This window comes from Cimex lectularius, unplaced genomic scaffold (assembly GCF_000648675.2).
Source record: "Cimex lectularius strain Harlan isolate CLEC.00 unplaced genomic scaffold, Clec_2.1 scaffold180, whole genome shotgun sequence".
Lineage (NCBI taxonomy): Eukaryota > Metazoa > Arthropoda > Insecta > Hemiptera > Cimicidae > Cimex > Cimex lectularius.
Window position 1 is genome coordinate 1151430 of NW_019394226.1, and position 15096 is coordinate 1166525.

The following is a 15096-nucleotide window of genomic DNA, read 5'->3' on the forward strand; positions in this document are numbered from 1 at the left end:
ACATTATCCAGGCCGATTCAAATCCTGTTTCCACTCTGCAATACCCGCTCATCTCCCTATAACCTTATCCTTCTCCAGCATAAAACCCGCACCTTTAAACGTTCTTTCCTTGTCCGAACACCAAAATTTTGGAACTCCTTCCTCTAACTATCCGCAATGCCGCTTTCATTACATCTTTTAAACATCTCCTGAACATGTTCCTCCTCTCCGTCCAGATCCTCTTTAACCACAGTTTAAATTTACTCATATTCATTGACTCATTTTTTGTTAATTTTCGGTGTAATTCATTTTAATTTTAACCACTTTAGGTTTTGTTTTTTATAAGTACATCGTTATTACGTTAATCACCACGACAAGGTTTATTTTTGTGTCAAAATGTTATTAACTTTTAATTTAACCTATTATTTTAAGGGGACATTCCTATCCCAGAGTATATTATTTTTTCTTCTTCTCAAAACGTTACTAGTCCTTCTGGTTCGCCAAACGAGCAGTTTTACTTGTTTTATACGTGTTCTAAATTTTTTGACAGGATGTTTGTTGTGGCTACACAGCGTCTGGCTTTGATCTTGTGTTAGTCCTAGGAGCTTCCGTTGTAAACCATTCTCACCCTATTTTTTCATTATTTGACTGCTATTTTTTCCGTTTGAAAACCATTTTTGTATCACGCACGAAATGGTCGTTATTCGCCTACGGGTTTAGATTTTTTTTTAAATATTGCTTTGTGGCTTGTTTTATATCTGAGGTTATTCTATTGTAACTTGTATATTCATGAAATTTCGTTCTCCTTATTGAACCAGCAGACGATTTGGCTTGGTGAAATTTTATTTGTTTTTCTATAAATATGCTAATTTGAGATTACAACCGTAATTATCATAGTATCTGAACAGAGTGGATGCACGACACAAGGAAGGATGATAATGAATCGGGTCAATTTGTGAAGAAGCTTGCTTTTATTCTTTGCTTACTTATGCTTTAAATTTCGTTCGTGCTCGATATTTGGCGTGTTGTCATGAATACCATGTAAACTCGATGGGCCGGATCATCAGAGAAGTTCTCGCGTATGGAGAGTACGAAGAGGACGCCCTCGGGGACCCGATTAAGAATTGGCCATGCGGGGTTGACTTGCTTTTGGGCCAAGGCCCGCGTATGTTTCCAGTATATAGAACTCGATGTGTTCCACCTAATTAAAGGGTGCAGTTACTTAGCTCCATATAGGAATATACGAGAATCGTGCTTGAACACATCAACGATAATTTGTGTCCCTTCTTCCGATTTTTGGAGGAAACAGGGATGTTTTATTGTATGCACTAATAATTTTATGTCACTAGCATGTTAAGAAGCGAATGTATTCGTTGGCATGTGAGAGTGCAGATGGAGGAATATTGAGCATTCCATCGACCCTCAATTACATTGGTTATATAATAGGTGTAACCGGTGATGGAGGAATATCGTCGAGTAGTCCACTTCCCTGACTGAGTAAATTAAATAAGCAAGTATTATATATTTCATGGTGGGTGAGAGTGAGATGGATTTAACAACTGATTGCGTTGGGCTAAAATGACCTAAGCTGTTGATAGCTTCTGGAGCCCATCCTACATGGATGGATGTATAAAGGTCGATTCACACCCGCCAGTAACGTCACAGTGCCGTGATCGGCATTTGTTCCACCGGCGGATTTGAAAATATTCTTCGTGGAAACTGAATGTTCACACTCGCCAGGCGCGCGACCGTGCTGCAGTTATCACTGGACCATGATTGTCGGATTTCTTGTTGTCGAAACGACCTAAGCTGTTAGCTTTTGGAGCCCAACCTCGGTGGATGGACGTATAAAGGTCGATTCACACCCGTCAGTAACGCCACAGTGCCGTGACCGGCATTTGTTCCGCCGTCGTCGGGTTTGAAAATATTCTTATTGGAAACTGAACGTTCACACTCGCCCGGCGTGCGACCGCGCTGCAGCTGTCACCGGACCGTAATTGTCGAATTTCTTGTTGTCATTATTTTACAGTTTTCTCGGCCGTACAACATAAATTACGAAAAATTGAATTGGTGCGAAATAATCCTGTGCTGTTTGATCAGGCAAATCACATGGGCTCATATTTCAAAAATACTCTGGAGGAAAATAAGAAAAAATGGGTATTTGATAACCACGGGAGAACTCCAGCATCAGAATTGACCTAATCAGTGAATATTTCTTGTACCCGAAATGCATCTGTTGTTACGTTCCCTCCGTTAGGTCTAAAGTTATACAGCAAGCAAAATTTTGCTACACTATCCACTAATTCTTTGTAAAGTGTAACCCCTAAAGTGTACCCTTCTGTCCTCTTATTCCATGCCTGATGGACCCCACTTCTATTTTGTCGCTTGGGTTCCTCTTCTTCATCAAAAATCAGTGCGATAATCTAAAGTTCATCATCTGAAAACATTGCCATTTTGGCCACTCGCCCATTGTAAGACACGGATGAAATACTGACCAGTGTGATCACAATCGCCGGGAAATAAGGGTCACTGATGTCTGTGAATCGACCTTAGGTGGTCTGACCCTAGAGCGGGGTGGGCGATTCTGAGGCCTGCCGGTGTTTTATTGTTCACAAAAGTTGGAATTGTCAGTGAATTGCGAAAAGTGATAGGGTCAACTCTGTATGAACATGCGTGTGCAGATTTAAGCTTATATAAATCAGTAACCTTCTTAACTATTGCATGTATTGAAGATGACATGAGTGTAATATTTTTAAAGATAAATGTTTATAGCGTTTTATTTTTAGAATACTACTTAATTAACATAATAAGGCTACGTGTATGAGTGCACACTTATCTCATCGTTGTACAAGGTAAAGTTGCAATTTAAGTTCTGAGATTCGAATTCATAGACTTTTTAGACTGGATCTATCCATTTCCTGGCTTTTGAATTGTAATTACTCCATACGAGGCTTTGCCATTCGAACGATTATTTGTGAAACAAATATTTACATTCATATTTAGCGACCGGCGACAGTTTCATGTCTGCTGTTTAATAGACAAGGCGGAAAAATTATAGCGCGTTATACAACGTACTGGAATGGGTTGAACCTTAAGCTTTTTATTGCGATGTGATTTGCGTAAACCTCGCATTTAACCTTGTGGTAAAAATAGACAAACGATAATATATGTTGACTAGTATGAAATCGTGATTATGCCATAGAAAAGCAAATAAATAAAAGGAAGCAAAGCTTTAGTCTACACTTGTCTACTAATGTTAGAAATTATGTAGTTAGTTTTGCCACGATTTCTTAGTGTCATTTAGTAGATTTTTACGAAATAAATTGCACAACTGCGAGAAAAGTCATTAGGTCGGGCTAGGAAGATATATTTTTTAATATAATTTTTTAATAATAATATTTATTTGTATCCCGTACATAAATTATACCCATGAAGTAAATCAGTACTGCTTTCGGAAGACGGGTGTAATTAGAAGCTGGCACTCAGAGTTCGGGTTTAGGCGAGGAGGTCTCGGGGCCATCGTCGTTTCAGGCGACATGGAGGTTAGGATGAGTTGAAAGATTGGAGTTAAATTTGAGGATGCCTAACGAATCAATTTTTTGACGAAGGGAATGTTATGGTCATAATGGATTTCCGACTGGGGTTGCGATGCTATCAGAAGGACGAGTTTTTTAACGTGCACACCTGGCACATGGCATCACATGTTTAGATTCTCAAGATAGGAGAGACACACCTCCGCAACAAGTGGTCACTGTTAATCATGGAGGTTTGGTGTAGAAGCATCCACAGACTAAGCCGAGACTTTTCAGCTTGCCACTTCCGAGGGGATAGGGCCGAGAGTTAGTAGTTAGTTGACTAACCTACACTATCTAGAAAGAGAAGGTAACTATCTACTAGATTGTTGGGGCCCCACTAGCATCGAATTGCCGGATCCACTTGTCGCTGCTTTTTTATAGTGGAATTTCTAACCACCCCGTAGAGGAACATTGCCTTCGGTAAAGGAAACCGATAACGGCACCTCCGAATCACAGGCTCTATACTAAGTACACGCCAGGGACCAACACCATCAAATCACTACGATTCTAATCCCATGTAGCACTCTACCGGGCTTGGAATTTGAAACTTTGCGCTACCCCAAAGTTCAGTTGGTTATGCACCCTACCCCGTCTTTGCAGACAGGATCTATTGGGTTGTCCGGAAAATAATGCAGGATTTTGGTATTAAACAAAAAAAAGAAACTAGTTACTTTAAAGCAATGTTCTTTAATCAAAATAATTTCCCATACTCTCAATACATTTCTCCCAACGTGTTGGTAACTTTNGTAAACAAACAATATCATTTGGAAGAGGATTAATAAGTGTTGACATTCATACAAATGAGTAATCCTGTAAACGTAAACAGAATATTTTATATAGATTTTTTTGAATGAAAACTTAAAATCCTGCATTATTTTCCGGACAACCCAATAGAACCATAACCCATCTGGTCGAGCACTAGTCATCCGCTTGCTGCGTATAGCCAACGCGCCACTTAAGATTTTCCTTAAGACAGTTCATCACGCTCTCAAAGCTATGCAATTACAATTTGCCTGTAAAGCCCCCCCCCCCAACATCCAAGGGTTAGGAAAGGTCTTAAGGAAATATGACGTGAGACCTGGATTGAGAAAAATCATTGAGAAATGTCATTACGGATATTGAGGTTGGAGATATAGTAAGGAGTTTAAGACCTCTTTTGAGGACTTCTGATTGAATGCTTGGATGCTTTGTGGTACCCTATAGTTCCGTTCCGTTCAAATATGTTGAAGTAATGTTTTATACATAGTTTGTTCTTCGTCACGTTTGATTTCGGTCCTATAGTTCGTAGTGTCCAAATCTGATTTCGTTCTTTTCGTTTGAATCTTGTGTGAGGATTCCACGTCAGACTACGAAGTCATAAGTATTTTATGTGTGTAGATGTCGTGTAGACGTGGGCAAGGTTGTTTATTTATCTTGAAGGTAATTTGTCCTCGTTCAGTTTAATTTTCCAAGTTTTTCACCACCCTCCAATGAGTTCAAGATGCCCATGGATATTGGAGGTGGCTTGGAGGAAGTAAAATCGAAATAATTAATACTGTGGAAGATCCTTTTGCATCGGGACCGGGAAGCTACCACATATTTTAAATTAGAAAAATTAAAGATAATTAACATCAAATTGTAAAACCGGTTTAAAAAGAATCGATTGTACGAACATCTCTTGGTCTGACATTGAATAATTCCAACTGAGAATGTACCCGGCGTGCTGTAAAACAAGTTTACTTGAAAATAGTTTTCAAAAACTATTAATGCAGATTAACTTGTTTTTCCGAGGACAAACATTGATATCACGCGAGAGTAATGGTGTGATATCAAACCTATTTATGCAAGGATAAAACTATGAATAGATTAGAATACAATGAAAAAACAGTCTTTGCAGAAATCAAATTTAGCAAAGTTTAATGGAATTTTCGATATTATTACTAATATGCTAATTTGCCAAACAGTTTTACATTTTTAAAGGGAACAGTGCTAGTTGTCAACTAAAAATAATTCAGGCAATCGATTTAATTATCATATAAAAAAATTTTGAGTCTATAGTAGTACTACAAATTGTCCTCCAAGCAAGGTTAATTTTTTTATCTGCCAAGTTGGAAATCTATTTTGTAAGATTAAGTTAGACAATAGGCACAAGAAGGCAACACTGAAGAAACTTGTACCGTTGGCTGGTATATAAAAATGTTATGAAGATCATATCGATGAAGATAAGATGGTGGTATCAGTTATCTCAGCCCGGATATCGAATTACCATGCAAGAGACGTCTTCGCTTCCGTCAGGAGATGCCTATAAGGAAAACTACATGCCCATTGTATTCCATTTAACTCGAACGTTTGCCCATTCAGCGGGCGTTGCCATAATAATTTCGATTCACGGCTTGCATTGTTCCATTTCTACTTTTGAAAACGTGGCCCACGAATGCAAGACCATAAAACCTAATGTTATGATTTTAGTCGGATGAATGATAAATATTGGCTGTAAGCTTGAAAATACTGCATCTAACTTGTATGTTATTGAAGACTTTTCACTTATTCGAAACATTTCATACTAAGTTTTACTTTTTTTTTTCTTTAGCCCCCCTTGGCTTCGTACTACCGTACATCTAGCCATTCTACTTTGTATGCACTTAATTAATTTTCCTGGGGAGGACAGCAGCCCGCAATCGCAGGTCAGCTGGAACATCCAAGCTCCCTGCAATTTTTACTTAAACTACACCAAACTTAGTATTGTACTTTCCTCGTATAGAAGCAATTATGCCTCATCAATCCTGTATAAGAACCGATTCTGCAGGGTGTCCTTTCTAGAATGAATTTCTCTTGAAACAATGGCGCTATCAAAAAACCTAAAAAATACGTGTTTATATTTTTTAGTCTAGTTTAAAGTTTTTCTTTTTTTTTGGAGAAAAATTATACAGGGTACCTCAGGCTCAGATCAACTTCAAAATTTTAACCATATTCATCCTGACACATCATTTAAAAGAGTTTCTAGGCTGAAAACAATGGTGCAAATGGATTTTAAATTGATCAAAAATGACAAAGTTATGGCATAAAGTTTGATGGCTTGCTATTTATTAGTCACGTATCATGTTCTACCTGCCTGCCTTGCGCAAAAATGGAAAGATTTGCTCATTTTAACCACTCTTCACCGGTGCTCAGAGCGAGGGTCAAGGGTGATGGATTGACAATTCTTCAACAGAAGTTCTAGGAGGCAAACAAATCCGCCTATCCCGGAAGTGATGATTCAAAAAACGTCTCACCTGCAAAGAATTGTGGCTTCCTTCAAGCTGAAGAATCATTTTTCATAGTTGTCGCAGGGGAACATCATCTGTGTTGGTAAAACCTCCCCCAAAAAATTGAGAAACTGAGCACCGTTTAAATTATTTTAGTAGAAATAAGCCCCAATTAATTTATTTCCGAGAAGTCCACACACAACGTTGACAAGGTTGATACTGTGAACCACCTGATGATGACGAAAGTACGAAATTCTCGGGTTTTCCCTGTCCACGTTAGAAAATTCCAACGGTTTAGTATGCCATTAGATGTGAACTTGGATTCATCAGCCCATAGGATGTATGGGAGAACGTTTTCTTCAGCTTCCCAAATCGGCATTTGTGCAAGGAACGTTAAACGCCTATCTTTATCAGAGTCCCGAAATCCCTGGACAAGATAGAGCGATACGGCTTAAAATTGTAAGACCGGAGTACATATATAATTTTTTTTTTTTTAAACCTAAAACCCTTCCAATATTTCCGGTAGAGGAATTCCGATTTTCGCTATGATACAGTAAAATATTCAGCTCCTCGTCGAAATTACGCTGCCGGTTTCTTAGTGATGGAACCAGAAACTGATCATCAGCTAGTGTGACGAACCCACAACCTTCGGCTCAATACGCCGCTGCTCTAACCACTTGAGATGGAGAGTCGGTGCCCGAGTGGATCGAAGTTACGATCGCTCAAGTGGCTATACCAGCGGCGTATTAAGTCGAAGGACGTGGGTTCGAATCCTGCTCGTGACACTAGTTTTTTCAACTGAACCATGACCTTACATAAAAAGGCAACGTCTCCCTCGAGCGCCTGAACACACGTGGAAGCTCTTGGATTCGTTATCCCCAGCCACGTGTGGGGCAACTGTTAAAAAAAATTGCTAGGCATCATGTGTATCAGTGATTTCTACATCAAACTCAACCAACATATAGACCTTTAGTTATGAGGTAAAAACTTTCGTCTAAAGGACGGCAAGTTTTTTGTAATGAAGGATAATGAAATTAACCAGCACAAGTAAAATTAAACGTCATGAGTCATACGCTATTAGCCATTGACAAGTATCTGAAGTTGATTTTCACCTACTAATTTTTAATGTTTTTACATGAGATTAACGAACTTACATTAGAGCGCAATTTAAGGTTCTTTTTTTATATTTATTTTATTTTTTCATATCCGCTTTTGAATGGGATCGTCAAAACATTAATATTTAAAATAGTCATTACTGTCTGTATTCCCGCTGGAAAATAAATCCCGGTATGCGATGGGCTCTAAATTTTTACGGCCGCCCCCTTGAACTTGATTTAGACCCGGCCAGAACGAAAATAGACAACAATTCCACGATCTTCCACCGTCGCGGCGGCAATGTCATAGTCACACGTGTTATACGGGAAGATGAGAAGACTTTATGATTTGACTTTTACCCTTGTCGACAAAAAAGAGGATCGGATATCATCTTGTACAACTAGGGTGTGAGTGGTTTTTTTATTATCTGTATCTCAATGTATGCCACTAAAAAGAAATGAACACGTTTAATCGCTTTTAATTTCGTCTACACAATTATTTACTTTTTTGCCATTTCATGTTGATTTCATGTCATGTTGATTGATCAAGGTTTCTGGGGGTTATGCTATACAGCATTTTTAAGACTTATTCTACCCCATCCATCTTTAGTACTTTTACACTGGTGAGTCGAGGAATTTGATTACATACCTGACCCTTCCATGTTTGTGTTGTGTGTACAGCACGTTCTTCTGCAGGTAAATATAACCAACCACAGTCCTATTCCTGTATGATTATATATCATCATTGTTTGGAGGATTTTGCTGTATTCACCCTTTTTTAATGTTGTGTAGACACAATTGGTATGGAGAAAATACTCAATTAATTAAGGGTTTTAGTTGAGATAAAAAAAGTCAATGGCACGAGCGGGATTCGAACCCACGATCTTCGGCTTGATACGCCGCTGCTCTACCACTTGAGCTCTACCTCGATCCACTCGGACACCAACTTCCCATCTCAACCGCACCTTTTTGAATTTTCCCTCCTTTTTGCCATTTTTCAAATGTCGTGTAATCGGATTGGATTCTCAACAACAAATGAAATGGCCACGGAGAGCTTTAGTGAAGTATACGTCATTTTTATCTCAACTAAAAACCTTAATTAATTGTAATATATTAATTGGTCAAGCGGACCACGAAATTAGTGAATTTGAAGGAAAATACTCAATATTATTAAAGAGAAAAATACAATAGGACTAAAAATGGAGAGATAGTAACAGCCTATTGAAGGAATATCCGATATTCATGGGCTTGATGGACGACTTGAACTGAATGTTAACTTCAAACAATATTTCAAAATAAATCTAAGCAACAAAAAGAAAGAGAAAAGGTGAAAAGCCCCTCTCTTAGGAAGGCTGCATCTGCTCAAGGATCATCATCTACTGGAGCAGCAGTGATCGGTCCTGGAACCATATACTCAAAACTAATGGAAACAGGCACTAGTATCTTCCACGATGAAGTACACGCAATTGAGAGATTTCCCAGTTCAATATGAACAAACTGTACATAACCAACAATAACTTATGACAGATAGCCATGCAACCATCAAAGCACAAAGTTCAAACATCATTAGCTAAATAGATTAGGTAAGCAAAATAAAGTCACCCTCTGCTGGGTCCCAGGACATGTGGGAGTAGAGAGCAATGAGAGCGGACGCCATTGCAAGGAAAGGGGCAGCCCTACGGCTTAGGTCCTGAGCCACTCTGTGGCTTAAGGATTCACACTATCAATGACTTAGACAAAAGGACAAAATGAAAATTATGAAAAAGTGAAATGCACTCACTGGACATAAACAATCCCAGAACTTTTTGCCGATTTTGAAAGGAAGGAAGGGAAAAACTTTGAATCCTAAGAGTATTCTTAACAGGGCACTGGGAATTTGTCATCTGAAGGTGAGCCTAAGTACACAAAGAAGGATTCAATAGCTCGTAAATGGCGCAGTATTTTACCCCGAACATTACATCTACGCCTTTTTATCAAATCACTGCTGAAATCGGATTGATTGAACCTAACTCTTTGAAAACAAATACAAATACATATTTTATATGTGTGATGTTTAGTGACCGTGAATTAATGAATATTTGGATATCGTGAGATGCGGTCTGGTGTGACGTAGGTTCAGAAAAACGTTTTCTTGTCATGCCAACGTTTCGATCTTTATTTAGGTCATCTTCAGAGCACAAAGTGTTTGTTTTCTGTGTGGACAACACGACATACCGTAATGACACATCTACACAGAAAACAAACACTTTGAGCCCTGAAGATGACTTCAATAAAGATCGATACGTTGGCATGATAAAGAAAATATTGTTCTGAACCTACGTAACACCAGACCTCATCTTATGATCTCTAAACATGCATATTTTATATTTTAACATTTTTATGTAAGGTATTGGTTGAAATGAAAAAGCTAATGTCATGAGCTGGATTCGAAAAATCGATTGAAAAATGGCAAAAAGGAAGGAAAATTCGAAAGGGAGGTTGAGATGGGGAGTTGGTACCCAAGTGGATCGAAGTCACGATAGCTCAAGTGGTTAGAGCAGCGGCGTATTGAGCCCGAAGGTCATGGGTTCGAATCTCGCTCGTGATACTAGCTTTTTCATTTCAACCAATACCGTACAACAAAGATTAATTAATTGAAAGAATTTATTTGGTCAATCAGACCAAGAAATATAATTTTTTTAAATAATAAGACGTACTATGATAAAAGTGTAGTTTTTTCCGAGAATGTGCGAAACATTAAACTGTCTAGTCACCCGTTCACAGGCTTATGATCTGTCCCAAGCATAAATCATGTTTTTTTACAACTTGAGTCGTCGGTCTCGCCAAAGAAGCTTTATCCAACGGTTCAAGATATGATAACAATTCAGCGAAGTTCGAGCTCGATTGCCGTAATTCTAGTCGACGGAAGAGCTTTTTATTCTATAAAGTGATTATGTAGCAATGAATGAGGATTTACACAAAAAAAGAAAAGATCTTTCTTTTGTTTGGAAGGTTTAGAAGGTTTTAGGATGCATAATCCAATTAATGAACGAGACACGAGTAATTGAAGTCCCGGAAGGAAGTTGAATCAAGTCCTTAGATTGATCAAACCCGACTTCTTCAAACATTAGACTAATTGCTCGTTCATATCCGAAGCATGAGCTTTATATCCGTTGCATGCCAATTTTAGAGAACAATCGAGTGTTACAAACATATTTAAAATCAAATGCATATCAAAAAATAAAGCGGACTTGGAAAATCATAAATGAGTTACACAGGCAAAAAAGTCCCCATAAGATAGCCAAGCGGCTCTTAAAGCATTCGCAAGTAAAAAAATCACATAAAAACTAAACAGTGAATGCATCCAAAATCTACAAAACTTGGGGAAATAGGATAATCTTGGGTAACAGGACAGAAAGGAATTATAAATAACGAAAAGGCAGACACAGGATCTGCAAAGATGATATATAGGCCCTGAACCTATTCTTGGGATAACAAAAACAAACACGCAATCCTCCATTTCAGAATGGATCCAGAAAAGACATAATTAAAAGTGCATAAACACTATGAGCGCTAGACAAATGAAAGTTATGCTAAAACTCACTGATACAGTTAGAGAGGGCTAAACTCAGAGGAGTGATAGGACTACTTAGTCACTCATGTATGTGAAGCACCTGCTCAATGGAAAAATAACCCGGGTCCGTTTGTAGACTTGACTGCAATTATCATAGATCAACGTAATGAATAGACAAAGTGGAGTGCTATTTTTCAAAGTTTGGAAAAAATTGGCTTCGACAGATAGAGAGGGAACTTAGCGGAGTAAGAAGAACTATTTACCTGACACTGGCATCTGAGAAAACATCTTCGCAAAATGGCTACATTCAATGACACCATGGAGGTTATGCAACGAGGAGCGAAAATCATCAAAAATAATTTTAGAATACGAAGCAACCTTTCAATGGAGACATAACCTGGGGTACAAAGAAAACACGGGGGATTAAATTGCAGTAACGACTTTCAACGACTGGTTCTTCTTAGGAGAAGGATCGAGTCGATTGCGCTGAACTAAGTCACTATGACAGTACGATAAACCAGAAGGCTTATACACCGTCCTTGGGGAACGAAAACCACCACTTACTATTCAACTTCATCATTAATAAAAGACGGCTTTAAAGAAATTAAGTTATTATTCGACGGATCAAGCTTCTCCACTTTTTTATAAGTTGTCATCAAATGTCAGGCAGTTTAAAACTATAGGACGGTTATAAAAATTATGTTTTTTTATTACAGTAGGTTTTTGCTTTACATGAATGCTATTCATGAAAATAAAATTAATCCTTAGTTAAAAATCATTATGCAGTTTCATTATGCATCATATTTTTCACCCGACACATAATCATGACACAATTGACAAAATTGAACGGAGTCAAACGATAACTACTTATCTTCGGGAAACAAAGGAAAAAAAGGAAGTCGATTCTGATTAAGCTTTTTGAAAATTTCTCAAACGTGAAATTCCGTCTCGACTACTGAGAAATTTAGAAATTAATTTTTGAGATAAATGAATCATCAATTAAGGGTCGTTCGTCTCGTAAGCCCGCGGCGGTCCTGGCATGACAAACACCTTTCCCCACTTCAACTTCGGAGTATTACAGGTAAAAGGATACTTCCTGTATCGGCACGCATATATTTGAAGGCCTTTGGAGATGAAGAGGCTTCAAAAGGAAGTTTTCCAGCCCGGAAGTTGAAACTTCTTCACAGTCGTAAAGGGTTTTTGACCTGATGACCCTTGTCCTAGGAAAGACGTTTTGATATATTCCGATAAAAACAACTTCCGCCCGCTTCAAAATAACTGACTATAAAACATAAAGTGAAAAAATTTTAAATCCAAAAGTAATAATCGTCCATAGCGCGCAAATTGGAACTGGAAAGTCGTACGCATTTCAAAGAAATTAAATGAATTAAGATGAGTCAAGTCCTTCCGCTGATCAAACCTTTATGGACTTCAAACCGCACCTTGCGTCCGCTTTTTAAATATTCCTCTTACATTATTGTTTAAAATTTTGTTTTAGATGGTTGGATTAAGAATTATAAAAAAATTCTTTCCTCCACTGCTACCTATATAGATTTATTATGGAATCCCTATAAATTATAGCCATGCCTCGGAGTGTTCGGACCCGGAACCAAATACTCAGAACCCATGGGAAAGCACACCAGTATCTTCCAAGCAGAAATTCATGCAATTGAAAGATGTATCCAATTCAACCTAAATAAAGGATACAAAAACAAGAATATAGCTATCATGTCAGATAGCCAAGCAGCCATCAAAGCACTAAGCTCAAATACCATTAGTTCAAGGATGGTGCTGAACTGCAAAACCAAATTAAATACATTAGGCTCGCAGAATAAAGTCAGCCTCTGCTGGGTCCCAGGACACATGGGAGTAGAAGGTAATGAGGAAGCGGACACCCTGGCAAGAAAAGGGGCTGCCACACCGCTAATAGGACCTGAACCCTTCTGTGGAATAGGAACACACACTATCAACGAATACCTCAGACAGAAGGATAAAAAGAGAATGAGCGAACTTTGGAACTCACTTATTGGACACAGACAATCCAAGAATTTTCTAACCAACTTTGGCAAGAAAGAAATCACAGAATGTGTCAAAGGAAGCAGGAACAGACTGCGAATCCTAACAGGATTCCTGACAGGACACTGTAGATTAAATGGACATTTAAAGAAAATTGGAATAACCCAAGATGGCACATGTAGATTCTGCAAAGAAGCAGAAGAGACACCAACACACTTACTAACAAACTGCGGAGCTACACTAGCCCGCAGGAGGAAGTGTTTTGGGATGTACAATGTGACCATAAAAGAACTACAACCACTGAAACCGGGCCTATTAATCAAGTTTCTTGATGAAATAGGACTCACCGATGTGCTTTAAGCAGAGCACAGGGGATACAATAGCTCTTAAAGGGCGCAGTATACCATACCCTGAATTATTACTTCTATCTATCTAGCCATGCCTCGGAAAATGTTCTCTTCCCTGTTACGACTAAACACTTTGTGCTTCTTCGCATACTTCTGTTCGTGTGAGACTTCCCTAACCCAAGTGGCTGTATTACCGGGTGGTTTACATTCACAAAAGATATGTGCCCATGTCTCTGGTCCTGCCTACTGAGAAAGGAGTTCTTTCACCTTAATTTTTGCGAGATTTACGAACCTGTTTGCTTTAAATTTCATGCTTTTGTCCAGTTTTTATTTCTGAAAGCCATTTTTCCAGTTTTAACATAAGCACACATTCCGGTGAGGTCAGTGTTGGTCCTGGTACTATGAGTGAGCGGGCTGCCCCTTTTTGCTAGTTGGTCAGCCTCACGTCCAGGACTATTTTTTCTTCTGCCCTTAATATTTACACCAGCATAAAAGAGTCTCACACGAAAAGCAGTATGCGAAGAGGCACAAAGTGCTTAGTCCTAACAGCAAAAAAAACTATCCAAGGCATGGCCATAATTTATAGGGATTCCACAATAAATCTGTATAGGGAGTAGTGAAGGAAATAATTTTTTATAATTCTTAATCAAACCACCTAAAAAAATAATGTAAGAGGAACATTTGAAAAGCGGACGCAAGGTGCGGTTTGGAGTCAATTCAGGTTTGATCAGCGAAAGGACTTGGCTCAACTTAATTAATTTAATTTCCAGGAAATTCGCACGACTTTTCAGTTCCAATTCGGAATGCTATGGACGATTATTACTTTTGGATTTTTCGAATTTTCCCTCCTTTTTGCAATTTTTCAACCTGACATCATAATTTCACCTGACATTATAATTGACTTTTTTATCTCAACTAAAAACCTCCTCTTAGAGATTGTGAAAATTGGGCAGTTACTAATAAAAATTTTCAGATTTGAACAATTCCATTCTCTGATTACGTTATTTATATGTCTATTTATATATTTTGTCATCATTTATTAGTTTAATATCTATCTCCCTCAGTATTTTGTCTTATCCTACTAAAAATCATCGTATATTCAACAGGTCAAGGTACCTTTTTATTAATTACGTGAGGTACGTGATCTTCGAATCTTCATCGTGATTGTTTTTAAATATCTGTTATTATTATTAAGTAACTACATAATAAAAAAATACAATAAAAGCGATAGAATGTGAGTTTGCGTAACTGCACTCTTCATGCAACTAGTGTATTAAATATTCCTTTGATCTTCAAACGGATTACTTA

At 38.1% G+C, this 15096-nt stretch overlaps 1 protein-coding gene across 3 annotated transcripts in view; it reads right to left on the reverse strand.

The window, feature by feature from the left end:
* The window catches only part of LOC106668150 (FH2 domain-containing protein 1), a 206152-nt gene that overhangs the window by 19317 nt on the left and 171739 nt on the right, over nucleotides 1-15096 (reverse strand). The window lies entirely within an intron of this gene.